The sequence below is a fragment of the Cupressus sempervirens genome, chromosome 10 (assembly GCF_028749045.1).
Source record: "Cupressus sempervirens isolate cs-2001-9-10 chromosome 10, ASM2874904v1, whole genome shotgun sequence".
NCBI lineage: Eukaryota > Viridiplantae > Streptophyta > Pinopsida > Cupressales > Cupressaceae > Cupressus > Cupressus sempervirens.
The window spans coordinates 473,387,744-473,407,681 of NC_143127.1; positions in this window are offsets into that span (position 1 = coordinate 473,387,744).

Consider the following 19,938-nt stretch of genomic DNA (forward strand, 5'->3'; position numbering starts at 1 on the left):
AGTTATAGGAACCCAGACTAGCACTGAAGAGAAGAAAGTGGAAGAACCAAAGGATAGTGCTCCTACTCCAACACCTTCCCCACATACTACTCCCATTACATCTCCTCACACCACCCCTATTCCTTCTCTACATGCCACTCCAATCCCATCCCCTCATCATATCCCTATGTCATCAGAAAGTGCTTCACTTTTGAAGCCATGTGGTTCCCCTATATAGATAATAGACCTAGGGGATGGAAAAAGTAGCAACATTGAGTCAACCGAATTAGATGAAGAGACAAAAAAGACTTTGGAGATGGAGAAGAGCCAGGCTTCTTCTAGACTCATCTAAAAGGACTTAAAGAATCCTTTCTGTTCAACTACTATAGCCATGACTCCAATGAAGAAGAGAATGTTCAGCATTGAATCACTTGGAACAACTTTCAAAGTGATAGGAACTGATTCTTGGTTAGAAGATACCTTGGAAAAGAAAAGAAAAAGAAAAGATGAAAGTGTCTATGAAAGACACTATATCCCTCATGGTTTGTTTTGGGACTACATTGGCAAAGGTCAAGAAGTAGAAGACTTTGTCAATACTTGGGCAAGATCTAAAAATAGGGCACTTGACAATGGAAATAGCCAAGCCAAACAAAGGAGGGAGAATTGAGGATATGACGCCTGATGATTTTACTCTACATTCAATCGATCTTGGAGAATCTAGACATGATACAAAGGTTGGCTTGTGGAGATCAAGTAATAAGGTGATAGAAGGACAATTGGAAAGTCTCAAATTGTCAAAAATGAAGATGAAAGCCAAGATAGAAGAATTGAATAAATTCGTCAAGTAGCTAGTCACTCCACTAGCAACTATTTTGGCATGTTTGTGAACTAGACTTCTAGTGTAACTAAAGTACAAGCCCTCATTTCCCAGCTCTAGGAAGATAGGCATTATGGCTAGATCGGTAGATAATGGATTGAGAGACTCAAATCAGAAGGAGTTTTTGTCATAGACCAAATTGGGAATGCTATCCTTAGATTGGAGATAGAAAAGAATAATATATTTTCCAATAGTAATACTTTGGCTAGAGAAAGGGTGAGATGTGATGACTACATCTCCCTTTCAAATATGATCATCTAGATGAAAGCGAAGGAAGCAGTTGAAGCAAATATTCTAAAGAAAGGGCATGAACCTTTGTTTGAAAGGCTCCAAAGTATGTAGTTCAAGCTAGAAATGATCCAGGTGGCTGAGAAAGGACTCAAGGAATTGGAGAGTAAAGTAAAGAAAACTCAAGATAGGCGATTTGAGCTTATGAGAGGGTTACACACTGATTCTCAAACTAGTGGTCAAGGAAAGGTTCTCATCAAAGTAGAAGTAATGAAAAGTAACTTCTCTACCTTTTTGGATAATCTATCTGGAGTGGCTTCCGAAAGTCAAAATAGAGTAGCAAAACTCCAAAAACTTAGTGGTTGTATACATGTGGCCATGGATGAGTTTTCAGAGTAGTTGAATGTTGTAAAGGAACTTGTGAGGAAACATTCAAAATGGCTCTTGAGATTCAATAATATAAGATGCCTAACCATGAAGATCTAATCCCAATAATGGTTGTTGCTAGAGCATATAGAGCTAAAATCGAAAAGGGGAAGAAGTTCAAGTGATTCATATTATGCCACCCTTTCATTTTATTTTGTAATACAAAAAATTGGCACCTTGCCATTTGTCATTCTCAAAAGATGAACTAATTAAGCTTGCATTGTAATGGTCATCTCAAAAACTCTATATGTATGAATTGAAAAGATTAATTAAAGGTCAGCAAATTTTTGGTGTGAAGTACTCTTTGTTGCAGAGACAATTGAATGGTATTTTATGTCAATCATTTTTTGTTCTAGTTAGTATTGTATTTAGTTCATTCTTTCTCTTTTGTTTGAATTGGGACAAGGAAAAAATAGAGTTTTACCTCCCCTATTTTGAGGCAATAGATGAATGTGACAAGTATTGTTATAGTTTGTTCGAAGAGAAAATCCTTCTAGCATTTCTAGTTTATTAGTTATAGTTCAAATTTGAATTAGCTTAGTTCAGCATTAGTTAATTATGTGGATGAAATTTATGGATTCATAAAATGTGTGGATGCATAAATCTGTGTTGGTGTTGAGAAATTTTTATCTTCCTAAGTTGGATTTTATTTAGGTCTAGCTCAGTTATTCCTCTATTGTTCTCAGGTTAAGAACATACCCCAAAATAATTTAGGAAGAAATTAGAATTCATTGCAAATATATTTTAGGGAGCTATACCTACTAATTCATAGAAAAGCTAAATAATCCACAAGTAAGATTTTCAGCTATTTGTGATTAGATCTTGTTCCAAATTGGACATTTAAGAGTTATAATCTGAAAGAACAAATCTGTTTACCAACACCTAACTGGTCTAGTTATTTTCTTTATAGTTGGTCATTAGTGGGATGCACTACATTCATATACTGCAAACAATCTTGATTGGATTGTGGTATAGATTCAATAGTCTCAAGAAAATGATTTCTTATTAACATGGGACAATATTGCATCATTGGTTAAAGAAACTCATTGTAATGGAGATCTCAATGTTACACCACTGGTACTTGATCTAGCATATAGCTTAACAAATAGAAAGGTGTGTAGAAGATTACTAATCATGAACCATAAGTTTAATATCAACTCATAGATTGATGCAAGTAATCTTTGATTGTTTGAATAATTGTATATCAAACACCAAAAATATATGCATTACCATGGCCATAAATTTTGCATTGAAAAGTTAGATGAAATGAAGAAAACTTGTGGTTTTAAAATAAGTACAGTCTTCGAGGTCACCAATATTTCATCTAGAAATGACATACATCCTAAAAAATTTGAAAATCAATACTATGGAATTTTGGATGATATATTTGAGTGCAAATTTAATTCATTCAAATTAGTTCTATTTTTCATCAAATGGTATAGGCTATGGTTGAATTGAAATGATCCTGATAGGACTATTATTAAACATGATAGTGGATTTACAATGATTAGTGATCTTTGTAAATATATAATCTAACATGTTTAAAAAAATTTATAGACTGTAGGACACATCAAAAGCTTAAAAAGTGAGACTACAAAAGGTTGGCCAACACAAACTTGGCTCTAGTGGCTATATGAATCTTCACTTTTGACTTGTAAGTAGCAGCAATGGAATTTCATATAAATTTTTTAATATAATGTTAAAAAAAAAATTATTTAATTGAATCATACATGTAAAACTAACTCTATTAAAAAAAAGGGCATAGAATTCAATGTAGATCCCATGGATTAAGATAAAAAAATTGTCTTGAAGGAAAGCTATAAAGTCACAGCTGCATGCCTATGCCAAGAATTTGAAAGCCATGCCCAAGAATCTGGTGTACCAAATGAGACATGGGTATTTTGGTCAAATGAAAAGTAAATCAAATTGAATAGTTGAGAAATTTCTTTTTTGGTGTTAGTTTCCAACATAAATTGATTGCATAACAATGTGCATAACATTTCACTGCAGCCTTCAAATCCTATTACAGAACCTGCGCATGATGAAGGTCATGATGTGCATCATAGTGGTGGAGGTATTAATTTTCTATTGGAAATTAATTACAAAATTATGAATATAATCTAATATATTCAATTGTAATTTGATGTGTAACCTTTTTTTGAATATTTTAGAGCATGTTGAACATCATGGTGAATGAGTGGAGCATGTTTGAAGTGTTCAACATGTTGAGGTGTTGGCAGATGAAAATATTATTGTACATGATGTGGCATTGTTAGGTAAGAAAAAATCATGTTATGTTCTACTAGTTAATGAAATACTTGTAATAGTAGAGAGAGAGAGAGAGAGAGAGAGAGAGAGAGAGAGAGAGAGAGAGAGAGTATGCCAATTTAATGGATTTACTTGTTATTGCAATAGAGCCCCCTTTAGTGTAGTAGCTTTGTGCTCCTAAAAATAGGAGGCATCATAATCTGACATTATATGTGCCACAAGAGGAGGAGAATGAGGAAGATACTATTGCTCCTATCAACCTTTTCCTTGAGAAAGCTAAGAATAACAAAAAGAAGAAATGATTTAAAAAAAAATCTTTTTGATAAACCTTGTTTGATAAACTTTGTTGGATAATGAAAGAATTGTTTTAAGTAATTATTTATGAATGTTTCTTATTAATATTATTTTTATATCATGTTAATGAATATTGTTATGTGTTAATGAAGTCGTGATTAGTATTGTGTATTAATGAATGTTAGGTGATTGTATTAATTGAATGTTATAGTTCATAAATGGATGGATGGATAAATGAAGTTTATAATTAGATGTTAATGGGGAATTTAGATTGATGTTAAGGGAAGGGGGTGAGGCCAAATGAGCTTCCACCTTCATGTGTTTGTCCTTGTTAAGTACAAAATATTAAAGTATTCGTGAAACCAAGTGAAGCTCAAACTAACATACCTTCATTAAATAATCAATTTCATTCATTGTAGGTCTAGAATGATGGCATGATACTCTATGGTAGAACACTTTTTAACATATAGCATGTATTATCTCTATTATATTATGTGAATGATGTGAGATACCTATTGGAGCATACAAAATTTAAAATTTAGAAATATTTCATCAACATCATATGTAGAATTAAAGATTGAGTTGCACAATTTGTAGTATCATGGAGGAACCAACTTTGGTTAGCAAGAGGCCCCTTTATTACTACTAGCTATGACTATGATGCTCCAATTGATGAATATGGTATGTTATTTCTTTTGGATAAGGGTAAAAGATTAATGTTCAATTTTTTTAATGGGGATGTTTTTGTTTTTGTTATTTTTATATATCTTAATAGTTCTTTGCATAACTAGAGATGCTAGAATTCAAAGCAATGTTACTATAGAAAGGAGTGATGAACACTTTGAATTGTATTAGGGAAAAAATGGTAGTATTTACAAGAAAATTTTATTGTAACAAGTCTCAAACCATATACAAGGTTTCAATCCCAATCAGTCTGAGAAGGAGAAAGAGAGAGAGGAGGCTGAAGTTGAGGTTGAGGTTGAAGCTATAGCTATGGTTGTGGTTGATTGTGTGCCTTAGGAAATAGGACCTTCTTCTCCCCTATCTCCTATTAAACATGATGAAGTATTTGTAAATTTTGATCTATTTTTCAATTCACTCAAATGGTTCCATTCCGTTGTGGGCTCCAAATATCAGTAAGTTTTGTATTGTTTTTCATTTCCTTTTTTCATAGTTTACTCCTACTATTTTGGTATGTTTAAGTTATAGCAATGTAGTGGATTCAATATTTTATTTGGGTACACTTTGTTGGATTTATTTCTTGTTTAGTGAACTCAATTCATCTTCCATTGTGAAAGACAATTATGGCTTTGATGCATTATACATTAATGCTTGGGTGAGTATTGTGAAAAGTAGTCAGTCCAATAGTAAAAAACAATCAGATTATTTTATTAGGTTATTCCCCATAGTTGTTTTCTGTAGGGTAACATTTCCTCTTTAACAAGGTTGGGACATATTTGTGCAAAAAAATATAGGTTTGATCCCATCATTGCGGACCAATCCTCTTTTTCTTTTTATTTCCCTTTGGTTGGGTTTGGTTTGTATATTTACCTTTTCAATGCATTCTCTCATCTTGATAATGGATCATGAAGCATGATCTAAAACATTGATGATAAAAAACATACACAATCAAAAATTTGCATATCACCTTATATATTAGATATTTGATGCAACCTGCAAAAATCTTTCATAGCACATAGATGCTAACTCACTTTTGACTGGTTGCTAGTGGGATGGTTGTACGTGATTTGACAATTTTTAATATATCTTGATGAGTGTTTTTGGTCATTATGAGCATTATCAAAACTACATTACAGTTTTATCCATATTTCAATATTTTTAACAAGTCATAATATCAAAAATGCATAACAGTTTCATCCATATTTTCATTATGTAATATGATACATTTATACACATAACAGTTTCATCCAAACCCTACATTAACTTCTCTGTATATTTCTTCAACTCCCCAATTCACTTGAACCATTGAATGAGCATTGGAATCCATGATTCAACATTTTGTTTAACTGTTAATGAGATTTATTTCACGTAGGCATGTTGAAAACCTCAATCGATAGAAATGTTGTTTCTTCATTTGATGTTTCATATGCCACTATGGTTACATTAATTAGGCTTCATGATTTGGGATACAATAAATCACAGTATAGTTAAAAGAGATTTTGGGTATTATATCTCTCTAGAATATAGTGAACTCTTCTATCGCTATACAGAGAAGGCCTAGTCTTGACATAGTGATGAGCAATGAGGAAAGTATATCACTATGACATGTATTGATCCCTTTTATCACTATGCAAAGACACAAAAAAAAAATATAGCAATGAGTGATAAAGGAGGATAAAAATATAGCGATCATAAAAAAATGGCTAAAAAATATAATCATTACAGTGTTGAGCAATAGAGATGTTGTATTGCTATAAATAATGGCAATCAGTGTTTTCAGTGATAAAAAAGGAGGATATATCACTATAAAATATAGTGAACTCTTCTATCACTATATGAAGAAGGCCTAATCTTGACATAGTGATGAGTGATGAGGAAAGTATATCGCTATGACATATAGTGATCCCTTTTATCACTATGTGAAGAAAATGCAAAAATAATATAGCGATGAGTGATAAAGGAGGCTTCTCACTATAACATATAGTGATCATCGTAAAATAGATAACAAATATAATAATTTTAGTAATGAGTGATAAAGTTTTTGTATCGCTATAAGTCATGGCGATAAGTTTTTTTCGTGATAAAAAAGGAAAATATATCATTATATAACATAGAAAACTCTTCTATCGCTATACAGAGAAGGCTTAATCTTAACATAGTGATGAACAATGAGGAAAGTATATCTCTATGACATATAGTGATCCCTTTTATCACTATGCAAATAGACTGCAAAAATAACATAGCGATGAGCAATAAAGGAGGCTTATCACTATAACATATAGTGATCATTGGTAAATAAAAAAAAAACATAATCATTATAGCGATGAGTGATAAAGAGGTTGTATCACTATAAGTCATGGAAATGAGTGTTTTTAGTGATTGAAAATGAGGAGATATCACTATAGAATATAGAGAACTCTTCTATCACTATATGAAGAAGGCCTAATCTTGACATAGCGATGAGCGATGAGGAAAGTATATCGCTATGACATATAGCAATCCTTTTTATCAATATGTGAAGAAACTTTAAAAATAATATCCCTTGGCATCTCTTTTTCTAGCTTAGGCATGTTCATTAAACTATTTTACACTTTAAAACTGAAGGTTGCAAAGTGGCAATTTCCTCTATCTCTACTTCATAGTGGTTTATCATTCTTATTTACTTATGGCTATGACCATGTGAAATGGGATATCTTCAATGTTTCATGACTTCATTACCCTTTTTTCTAACTATTAGGCCAACCTTGTTATGTTGTGATTCATACCAATTACCACTTCACAACTTTATTTCTTTGTTGACCATGCTGACCCACAAGACTGCAATCTCTTCATTCAAGCTTTAATCACTTCAATGCAATTATTTGTTTTTACACTTTAACATAGTGAAGCAGAAATCAAAACACCGTTAATCATTTTGACAACATCGCTACCTCAAGAACTAACCATATCTTAGCACTTGTGAAGACACAAAACCACTCATTGCAACATCGTTGTTTGCACTCTTTACTATCACTTTCACCTGTGATGTAGTGAAACCTTTTAGACTGACCTTTTCACAACTTCTCTATAGTTAAGGAATTAAAATCTTCATCTTTTTTGATGCTACAATGACTCAAACCTTGACCTTGTCACCTCTTCACAACTGCCAGATATATAATATTTTACACCTTGCAATGATGTGATAGCTTTTTCTTTTAATTGTTAGATTCTCTTCTTGGATTTGCATCTCCAAATTTTAACTCATAGATTAACCACATGAAGTTGTGATTATAAAATTTTTCCACTTTGCTACCTTGACCTTAAGTAAAACTTAATCTGTTAAGAAGTTGTGATAGCTTAAACTTTAGCTGTCCTAGTTCTTTTTCGCTCCTTCGCAACTTAAAATGTCACAAAGGAGGAAATATCACTATAAGTAATGGAGAGGTGTGTTTTTGATGATCGAAAACGAGGAGATATCACTATAAGTCATGGCAATGAGTGTTTTTAGTGATTGAAAAGGAGGAGATATAGCTATAGAATATAGAAAACTCTTCTATCAAAAAGGAGGAGATATCACTATAAGTCATCGTGATGAGTGTTTTCGATGATCGAAAAGGAGGAGATATCGCTATAGAATATAGAAAAATATTCTATCAAAAAGGAGGATAAATCACTATAAGTCATGGTGATGAGTGTTTTCAATGATAAAAAAGGAGGAGATATCTCTATAAGTCATGTTGATGAGTTCTTTCAGTGAGTGAAAACTAGAATATATCACTATAGAATATAGCAAACTCTTCCATCGAAAAGGAGGAGATATCTCTATAAGTCATGGAAATGATTATTTTCAATGATAAAAAAGGTGGAGATATCACTATAGAACTAGAAAACTCTTCTATCAAAAAGGTGGAGATATCACTATAGAACTAGAAAACTCTTCTATCAAAAAGGAGGATATATTGATATAAGTCATTACAGTGAGTGTTTTTGGTGATCGAAAAGGAGGAGGCTTATCACTAAAACATATAACGATCATTGGCAATTTGGTCAAAAATTTGACCAAAGCAAAAATTGGTCAAATTTTTTATGACAAGAATAGAGACAAACAATTTGTCAAAAATTTAAACAACATGAGTGGAAAATTCAACCAATTTTCATCAAAAAATGAGCCAAAATGTACTATGTTGAGATAGTATATTCCTAAGGTGACCCATGTTCTTGATTGAGGTTCTTTACAAGTAGAGGATGGGTAACATTCTTTGGAGCCCATCTACATTGTTTAGCATAAAAGGTGGACCATCAAAGATCACAACATGGATTAGGTAAGGTCCAAGGGGACCTAAGTGATGTGACTTTTGCTACATGGGAAGATACTTTGAGATTGAGAGTTTCCTACCCTTATCATTTTGTAGGCTTCTAGGAGTAAGCCTATACCTAGTAGGGGAGGATGTAATGTTGCTCGTCTTTGAATTTTGTTCCATGGTCATGCTGATCTATGAGATACTTTGTTTTATCATTTCATTGTCTACATGATGAGATGCATTGATGACTATACATTATTTTGATTACCAATATCATAGTTGCTAGATGTTAGATGATTTTTCTATATAATTTTATTGTAATAGCATGATGATGTTAGTGACATGACATGATGTTTTATGATGATATCTAGTTTATTTTGTATATGGACTTGGATTATGGTTAATATTTTATTAGATGTATATTATTGGATTAATTTCTAGTGTTCTTTTATGGTGCAAATATTTGACTTTTACCTTTAGTAGGTATATTTTCAAATGATGAATACTAATTATTTAAATTATTTACTTTAAATGTCTTATCATAGGATTATATATTATTATGTTGTATTGCACACTATTATGTGTGGATTTCATGTGGGTGCTAGTATAAACTAGGAGTGGAGTTGTAGTCACTTCCTTACAAGATCTACATAGTGTCTCATTCTCCTTCACTTGTTTATGTGTTTGTTTGTGCTTTAACTATTATATATTGAGCATCTGCACTTGATGTTTTCTTATTTACTGAATGGATACTAGATACATTCACGTTGATTATAGGGTTTGAATGTATACCTATATCCTTGGCAATGGCACCATAATATAATGACTACGATCATTCATCTTCAGCCACTATCATCCTTATGAGCAACGTATCTATATTATTATTAACCCTCTAGTAATTGGTAGATCTAGATTCGTTATGCATTATTTGGTTAGACCTCTATGTCTCTATGCACATTTTCAAAGAAAATGTTAAAAAAAATATTGATTTAATTAATTTTGGAGGGCTTTTCGTTAATATTCAATTTATTTTATTTATTGACTAATTTGTCATAGTTGAAATCCAAATACCTAAATTGTCTTAATAATTAAGTAAGGAAAAATGGATTTTGATCCCCACTTCTTTTAATTTAGAAGAAATCATGTTTTTCTCCAAAAACACTCTTGAAGCAATTTGGTGTTTTGTTTGTTGAGTGAGATTCATTTATTGGATCTTTGTAACAAGTGACCTGTTGGATTTGGGACATGATTTCTCATATTTCTTGATGATTTTATCCCATTTGATGCACTCAACATTTTCCCCTTCATTTTCCATTTTTTGAGCTTTTACACTTGAGGTAAGGCTCTTGTGATTTAAATATTTGCCTCAAATTTCTAATTTTTGTGATTATTTTAGGTTTTTTGGTTGAGAACTAGTGTTCCACCATTGTTTCATCCATTTTTATTACTTGGTTCTGTGAGGCCTCACCCCAACCCATCATATTACAATTGATACATTGTTATTTTGATACATTATGACTCGATATGTCGAGACATTTTTAGATAGACTAGACATTATTATGTTGTTTTATGTCATGAGATGTTTTACTTTGAGATGTTTAATCATGTTACCTAATGTTTTATGAACATGTATATTGATGATGTAGTATGATAAGTGAATGCAAAATTAGGAGTATGATTAACACCTTGACTATGCAATTTTTTTAATGGTTAAATATATGAATAGAAATGAGATAAGCAGTTAATTATATGAAAGATTTATGTTTTGATTTATGTGACTATTAAGATGAGTTTTATATTTATGAATGTGATTTTTCATGAGCTACTAATGTGTGAAATGAGTGTGTAGGGATTATTAGCCAGGAAATCTAACTAAGAATCAGAACTTGACCCCATGTACCATTTTTGAAAACTAAGGTTGAGCCTAATGAAAGATGTAGACCCCATTGTTTCATTTTTTTTTGTATTGTAAATTGTATGTGTGTATCATTTTGTAATCATTAAGTGTTAATTTTTTGTAATAGTTATTTTATAGTGTTGCTTGACACTCGTGATTCGTATATACATTTCAGCATGATAATTAGGGTTAGCTGAGTAACCTAAAAAATATAGTTGGACTAGGTTAGTAACCTAATACTAATTAATTAGTAATTGGGATTAAATACCCTAATCAGGGTTTAGTGATAAATTTGCATTCTTAGGATTTTTAGAAAGTCCACATAGTTCAATTATTTTAATAGGTCCCTAAATAATCCTCAAGGCCAAAAATTATGAAAACTAATTACCTAGGGGGTATATGTATGGGTTGGGGGCATTTCTACCCCTCTGGCCCCTTTTGTTGACTTTTGTGACCACCCAAATATCTCATTTTTCCTATAGTGCGAAAATTGGAGTTTCACCATAAGTTTGATAAGTTAAACTCCACCATGAAGTTTTCTTTAATGATAGGATTGAGTTAGAAGACTCTAGAAGCCCTTGGTCAAGTGGGGAGTTATTGCATTTTGTAAGTGGTTGAGTTAGGATTCTATTTAGTGGCAGATTTGAGGGTGGAAGATTGTTCACTCAATCTCTAGATTTAGAGATTACAGTTAGGATTGAAGGAAGAAGGAAGGATAACTCTTCTCAAATTTTAGTTTTCTATAACCATTTGTGAAGGTAGGAATCCTTCAAGTTCATGTCTTCATGCTATGTTTCATTTCTTAAAGTAGGTTTTTCCATATGTGTGTTCGTGTGTATGATGAACCTGTTTGGGATGGGATTGTAATGGTTTTTCTTTAAATGTTTTATGTTTCATTTTTGAGGGAAATTGTAAGGGATGTGTTGGCATTACTCACCCTCAAATAGGGCAGAAGTGGCCATGTATGAGAGGAGGGCTTCAGTTGGACTCCAACAATGCAGAGTCTCTCCTCATGATGAGGAGAGGGAGAGAGTAGAGTGTTATGGGCCCCTACTTGTCAATACAAACCATATTTGTGTTTTGAGAAATTGGAAAGTGAAAGACTAAAAGTTCTTGTGAATATATCCTCGAAGGGCATCTGTTATGGTGTTGTGACCAATGTCTTCTATCTAGAAAAATCCATCTTCTCCCTAGTCTAGTTTGATAACAAACCTATTGTACAAACATGGGATGGGATTAAATGGGTTGAATGTGTCTTCATATTAAATTTGTTTGTCTCCCAATCAGTTTCATTATATCCATGGTTACCTTGATGAAATTGTAGATTTTGTAGTGGCTACCTTGTTATGGAGCCAAGAAGGAACTCAAAGTTGTTTTCAATTCAAATGTGTTGGGAGATTTCTCCTCAGGATAATGATCCTATTGTAAAAATATTGTTGTTAAACTTATTTTTGAAATGATTATGATCTCAAGTTTTGTTCCTTGGTTCTTTCTCGAGGGAGTCCTTGAATCAGGTGGTTGAATAAAAATGGAGTAATTTCCATTCATATGATATTCTATGTGATTACATTTGTATGCATATGTTTATCAGTAAATGGATGCAATGATGTTTTAACTTTCCTATGGCATTCCTAAAATTCAAAATTGTATTCATATGTTTAAATGGTAACTAGATGAAATGATGATATATAAAGCCATGTAATTTGATTTTGAACCATGTTAAGAAAATTTGATTATGTGAATGAAATTTTATCTCGTACTTCATAATGATTGAAAGGAGAAACAACCCTACGTGGATGAATAAACAGAAAATAAAACTCTATGTTGTAATCCAACTTAAAAAAATATATAACCCCTTGCCTTGAAACTAAACAAATTAAATATCCAACATTTAGAAAAAAAAGGGTCTTGGAAACAAATTTAACATCTTAGAGCAAAAATCTCTCTACCCTTTGTATGGGGAAATTTAAATCCCCCTTACAACATAGAATATTCCTAAAGATTCCCTTTGTGTCCTTTGAACAATCTTTTAAGCATTATTTATGTAATTATTAAATTCAATAAAATCAAGAAATCAAATAAACAAAAAGAAAAAAATAATCTCTAAGTATCCTATGTCTATCCTAACAACTTATCACCCACTAAATTTTTTAAAATTTTAACTCCCCCTTATCATGACATCACAACTGACATCACTCCCTTGCTCTTCCATTTTGGTCACTGCATGCTTGGGAAGGGTAAAGGTTTAAGTCAAATCATGTATTCAATGTTCCTTAGTTGCTTTTAAAACAACTCCCATCTCCCTCCTTGGTGGTGTATCACCTTTAAATAAACTTGGTTCATGTGAAGGTTTGGAGAGGATAAGCTTGGGAAGTGATGGCATAAAGTATTAAAAATAAATTTTCCTTCCCCCTCCCTACTTTTTCAATATCATGCATAGGATGTTGGAAATGATTGAAATGATCATAAGAAAAGTTGTTGGAATAATATATAGAACTGGTAAAGAATGTCCTCAATCATTGTTTTGTCATTGATGTCAAACTTGCTACTTGCAAGAATGACAATTGCTTTAGTGATCCAAATACTATCAATTAGTTGATTGTCAAGGAGGAGACAATCAATAAGATGTAACCAGAACACCTAGAGAAAGGTCGAAGTTATGATGTTGTAATGAAGTACAAGGATCAGCTAAGCCATTGATGAAAAAGTGTATTTGATGACATACTATAAGATACAAAGAATGGGCACACTAGAACATATCAAAGATTTAAGGCTTTAGCTAAGTCTTTTGTAAAGCTCAACTAAGTTCATTAGAGAGAAGGATCCAAGCAAGCTAGTAAGAGCCGAGCAAATTCCTAGTTAATGCTGAGTAAACTTCAAATGCCGAGCAAGATCAGATGCCGAGTAAACTTCAGATGCCAAGAAAGTTCAAATGCCGAGTGACACAGAGTTAATCAAGTGCCAAGCAGAATCAAGTGTTGAGCAGAACCAAGTGTTGAGCACGTATAGGTGCCAAGTAACACAGAGGTGCCAAGCACCAGTAACTCAATAATGCCAAGTTGCTGCATTATTTTGGAAATCAAAGATTCACCAGATCTAAGCTGACAAGGTTGTTATCTAGAAATATGTGAATTAAAAGGAAGATAAGAATGATGAGCTAGTGGCACAGAACACCATGTAGAACATTTTTAAGGATACAACTAGTGATTTTTTTAGAAGAAAACACGATATGGGGTAGATACCTTATATCCTACCTAATCCATTTTGAAACCCTAAAATTGGAGAGGGAGAATTGAGTAGTAAAGGCAAATCATTTTTCTATTTAAGAAGACACAAGTTAATAAAAAGAGAGAGAGAGGAGAGAGAGAGGTGGTCAAGCATAAAAGTATGAAGTACTGAAGAAGGTGCTAAGGAGAAGAAAGCAAAGGAATACTATTTGGATAGACGACCACAAGGATAATTGCATTGGCAGAATGAGTAAGAAGACTCAAGGAGATGAAGCTTGAGAGGAAGACAAGCAGACAAAGTTGAAGAGGTTGAAGCCAAGCATAAGGATTGAACTGAGAGTGTGTTCTAAAATCTGCAAAGTATGTTGTAAGTTATATCAGATCAAAAGACCATTATCATTACTTTCTAGCAATTGTAACAATAAGTTTAAATCCTATGGACTTAGGTTGGTTTAAAAGCCATAATATAAATCCTTTAACAGGGTGACATTCCAAGAGAATGTTCTAAAGACCTTTAACCAGGCCCATTCCTAATAGTTTGGTGAAATCCTCTAACAAGGTCACATTTAACAGTGTGTTCTAAGCCTTTAACAGGGCATCACTTCAGAAGAGTGAGAATCAAGTAGCATGTTACTGGTGGTTTTTCCCAAATTTGGTTTCCACGTAAATCATTGTGTCATGTGTTGATCTTGCATGTTTTATCTTTGCATGTTGATTTACTGTAACTTGCTTATATGATTGATTTAAGTTTGGATGAATGAAAACTGTATGGATTTATTAAAAGTAGTAAAAAGGTATTAATAGGACATTTGGACCTTGAATAACTAATTCACCCCCCCCCCCCCCCCTACTCTCAGTTATTCTAAAGAATTCTAACAATTGGTATCAGAGCTTAACTGTTGATTCGGTTTAAAGGGACTAAAAGCAGAAAAGATCAAAATGCCAAAAAGAGAAGTCCCCAAGCTCAACAAAGATAACTTTGTTGCATGGAAAAGTTTGATGAAGTTACATCTTGGATCCATAGGAGATTATGCCCAAAATTCAATTGTCACTGAACATGTAGATCCAACAGGTGCTCCTACTATAGAAGACATGAAAAACAAGCAAGAACACAATTAGACAATGCTGGAAATTGCCTCTGCACTCAGCTATGCTAAATTTGATGATATCAAAGTATGTGACACTACATTCAAAATGTGGAAAGCCCTATCAGACATCTATGGAGGAGATCAGAATGTACAAAGAGAAAAAAGAGAAAGTCTCAGACGAAAGTTTGATGACATGAAAATGGAAGAAAATGAGAATACTGCTTAGTATGGTGCAAGAATAAAGGAAGTGGTAAGTGCAATAAGATGCTTGAGTGGTCAACTGGATGAAGATATTGTTAATAGTAAGTTCTTAAGAACCTTGCTCCCTATCTATGCTATTAGAGTATCAGCAATACAAGAGCTAAGATGTATACCAGGAAACAATCTAAGTTTTGAAGGTATAATAGGTAGACTCACTGCATTTGAGTTATCTAACTTTGACAACTATAGACCTAAAAATATTGAATCTACTTTTAAGGCCAAGTTATCACTGAAAGATGCTGAACAGGTGAAATCAAAGAAAGGAAGAAAAATGAAGTATGTATCCAGTGATAGCAGCACTGATGAGGAAGATGTGGAACAACTGGAAGCATTGCTCACTAGAAGATTTCATAGGGGCAAAGGAAAATTCAAAGGTAAGATGCCTATCATTTGTTTCAATTGCAATGAAGAAAATTCTAATGACAATGATGATGAAGTTGTTTATGTAGCCATGAAGGACCAATCTGATGAAGAAGACCCCATAGCACTGGTAACATGTATAAACAAGAATGACAGATGGATCATAGATAGTGGATGCTCACATCACATGACAGAAGACAAAAGTAAGTTTGTTAACTTTACTCAATATGATGGAAATAGTGTTAGATTTGGTAATGATGCTCCATGTCAAATCAAAGGAAAAGGTTCCATTAAGCTCACAGAACAAATTTCATGTGACAATGCATACTATGTTCAAGGATTAAACTACAATTTATTGAGTGTCTCACAATTAGGCAATATAGGTTGCAAAGTAGAATTTGGAAACAAAACTACAAAAATCTATGATACTAATGGTAAACTGATAGGAAAAGGAGATCAAACAAAGAGTAATTTGTTTTACCTTGATATGGATGATGTTTCTTGTTTATTTGAAAAATTTGATGATGAATGGTTATGGCATAGAAGATTATGTCATGTCAACTTTGACAATCTAGTCAACATCAGTAAAATGAAGAAAGTCAGAGGTTTACCAAAATTGAAGAAGCCTGATAACATCATGTGCAAACAATGTCAGCTAGGAAAGATGACAAAGTCAAGTTTCAAAAGCAAAAACTATACATCTAAAGAGATACTTGAGTTAGTTCACACTGACTTATGTGGTCTAATGGAAATACAAAGCTATAGAGGAGATAAATACATAATGCTATTTGTTGATGACTATTCCAAGATGATGACTGTTATGTTTTTAAAACAAAAATCTGAAACCTTTCAAATTTTTAAGTGGTATGTGGCTAGAGTTGAAAAGGAATCTGGAAAAAGCTTGAAATGCCTAAGATCAGATAGAGGTGGTGAATTTACATCAAATGAATTTGAGATATTCTGTAATGATAAAGGAATCAAAAGACAAATGTCAGCTCCTAGAACTCCACCACAGAATGGAATTGCTGAGAGAAGAAATAGATCTGTAATTGACTGTGCCAGAACATTAATGATGGAAAAGACTATTGCTCTAAAATACTGGAGAGAAGCAGTAAGTGTAGTTGTTCATACACTGAACTGAGTACAAGTCAAGAAAGGTACAAATACAACACCTTTTGAATTATGGTATGGTTACTCACCCAATGTAAAACATTTCAAAGTGTTTGGTTGCAAATGCTTTATCCTTAAAGATGTTAGAAATGGAAAATTTGATGCAAAAATTGATGAAGGCATATTTCTTGGTTACTCCACTAGAAGTAAGGCATATAAGTGTTTGAATATTAATACTAACAAAATTGTGGAAAGTGCAAATGTAATTTTTGATGAGCACACAGAAGCCCAAGCTGAAGTACCAAAGAAAATGGAAGAGTGCAGAACCTTTGTGTATTCTTATGAAGGAATGACTATTGATAAGGATGATGTCAATCAAATTGAAACTCAACAACAAACTTCAGTCTCAACTGATTCTCAACCAGTGAATGTTGAGTTGCATTCAGAAGCCGAGTTGCAGAATGAAGGAAATGGACAATCTGACTCTGAAGATAGTACACATAATGAAGAACAACCTGACAACGAAGTGCATAGTGATACTAAATTTGGAAGATCAAATATGGAAACAATGATAAAGCCAAGATTATCCAAATATGTAAAAAGACATCACCCTGCTGAATAGATAATTGGTGACAAAGATGCAAGACCAATGACAAGGAACAGACTAAGACAAGAATCATGTTTGATCAGAAAAACTAAACCCAAGACAGTATATGGTGCATTACAAGATGATGACTGGTATAAAGCTATGGAAGAAGAAATTGATCAAATAAGAAAAAATAAAACCTGGAGTTTGGTTCCCAGACCAACTAATAAGAATGTGATTGGCACCAAATGGGTATTCAGAAACAAACTAGATGAGAATGGTGAGATTACCAGAAACAAAGCTAGACTAGTATGCAAGGGTTATGCTCAAGAAGAAGGAATAGACTATGGGGAAACATTTGCTCCTATTGCTAGAATGGAAGGAGTAAGAACTTTACTTGCATATGCTGCCTACAAAGATTTTAAAGTCTATCAGATGGATGTAAAATCTACTTTCTTAAATGGTATACTAGAAGAAGAAGTCTACATTGAACAACCAAAAGGATTTGTTGATGAAATAAACAAGGATATAGTGTGTAAGCTACATAAAGCACTCTATGGTTTGAAACAAGCACCTAGAGCATGGTATGAGAGACTTCACAAGTATCTAGTGCAAATCGGATTTGAAAGAACTAATGATAATAGCAACATGTACATCAAAGGAGAAGAAGGTAAAGACATTATTGTATCTGAAATCTTTGTGGATGACATAGTGTTTGGTGGTAAGGAAGTACTTTGCAAAGGCTTTGCTAACAAAATGAAACATGAATTTGAGATGTGTGTGTTTGGAGAAATCAAATTTTTTGTTGGGTTGCAAGTACATCAACTCAAACATGGAATATTTGTTACACAATCAAAATACATCAAAAAAATTCTTAAAATGTTTGGATTGGAGGAATCCAAACCAGTCAGCACACCAATGGCAACGGGAAATAAGTTGTCCAAAAATGATGAGTCAGCTGAAGTCAATCAAACAATGTACATATCCATGATCGAAAAACTACAATATGTTGTACATAGTAGACCAGACATAGCATTAGCAGTTGGAATAGTGGCTAGGTTCTCTGCTAATCCTAAAGAAAATTATCTCATAGCAGTGAAAAGAATAATGAGATATCTTAAAGGAACTGATGACTTTGGTCTATACTACAAAAAGAATGGAAAATTTGAGCTCAATGCATATACAGATGCAGATTGGGGAGGTAACATTGATGATAGAAAAAACACAAGTGGAGGTGCATTATTTCTAGGCAAAAGGCTGGTCACTTGGACTAGCAAGAAACAAACATGTACATCCTAGTCCACTGCAAAATTAGAATATGTGGTAGCTGCAGTCAATTGCACAAATATTGTATGGATCACACATCTATTGGAAGGAATGAAACAAGAGGTAACAAAACCTATGATATTGTATTGTGATAATACAAGTGCTATAAACATATCCAAAAATCTAGTGATGCATGCAAAAACCAAGATTGCAATCAAGTATCATTATGTCAAAGAATTGGTAGAAGACAAACAAGTAAAGTTGGAATACATTCACACAAAAGAACAAACTGCAGATATCTTCACCAAACCATTGCCCAAGGATGCCTATGAATATCTAAGAGGCAATTTGGGGGTAATACCCCTAACTCAAGCAGTGTAAGGCAACAAGGAAGCTGCCCTACATCAACAGGAATACATCATTGAAATATTAATAGGTTGATGCAAAGGTTGACAGCAAGAGCAGAAACTCCAAATCAGTCACAAGTATGGTGACAGAGGGAGAAAATCAACAAGAAGCCAAAGCTTATATTTTGCATGATAAAGATGCTACATCTTTGGCATTTATGTCAAAGAGGGAGAAGTATACAAAAAAATAATCAATATAAAGAAAGAGGGAGATATATATGAAAGAGGGAGATATATGAGATCATTGGCAAGACAACGTATACAATCTTGGTGGTAACTAAGTTGATTAATTGATTAGTTTGGTTTGCCATCAATGCCAAAGAGGGAGATTGTTGGACATGATTGAAATGATCATAAGAAAAGATGTTGGAATAATATATAGAACTGGTAAAGAATGTCCTCAATCATTTTTTTGTCATTGATGTCAAACTTGCTACTTGCAGGAATGACAATTTATTTAGTGATCCAAATACTATCAATTAGTTGATTGTCAAGGAGGACACAATCAATAAGATGTAACCAGAACACCTAGAGAAAGGTTGAAGTTATGATGTTGTAATGAAGTACAAGGATCAGCTAAGCCATTGATGAAAAAGTGTATTTGATGACATACTATAAGATACAAAGAATGGGCATGCTAGAACATATCAAAGATTTAAGGCTTTAGCTAAGTCTTTTGTAAAGCTCAAATAAGTTCATTAAA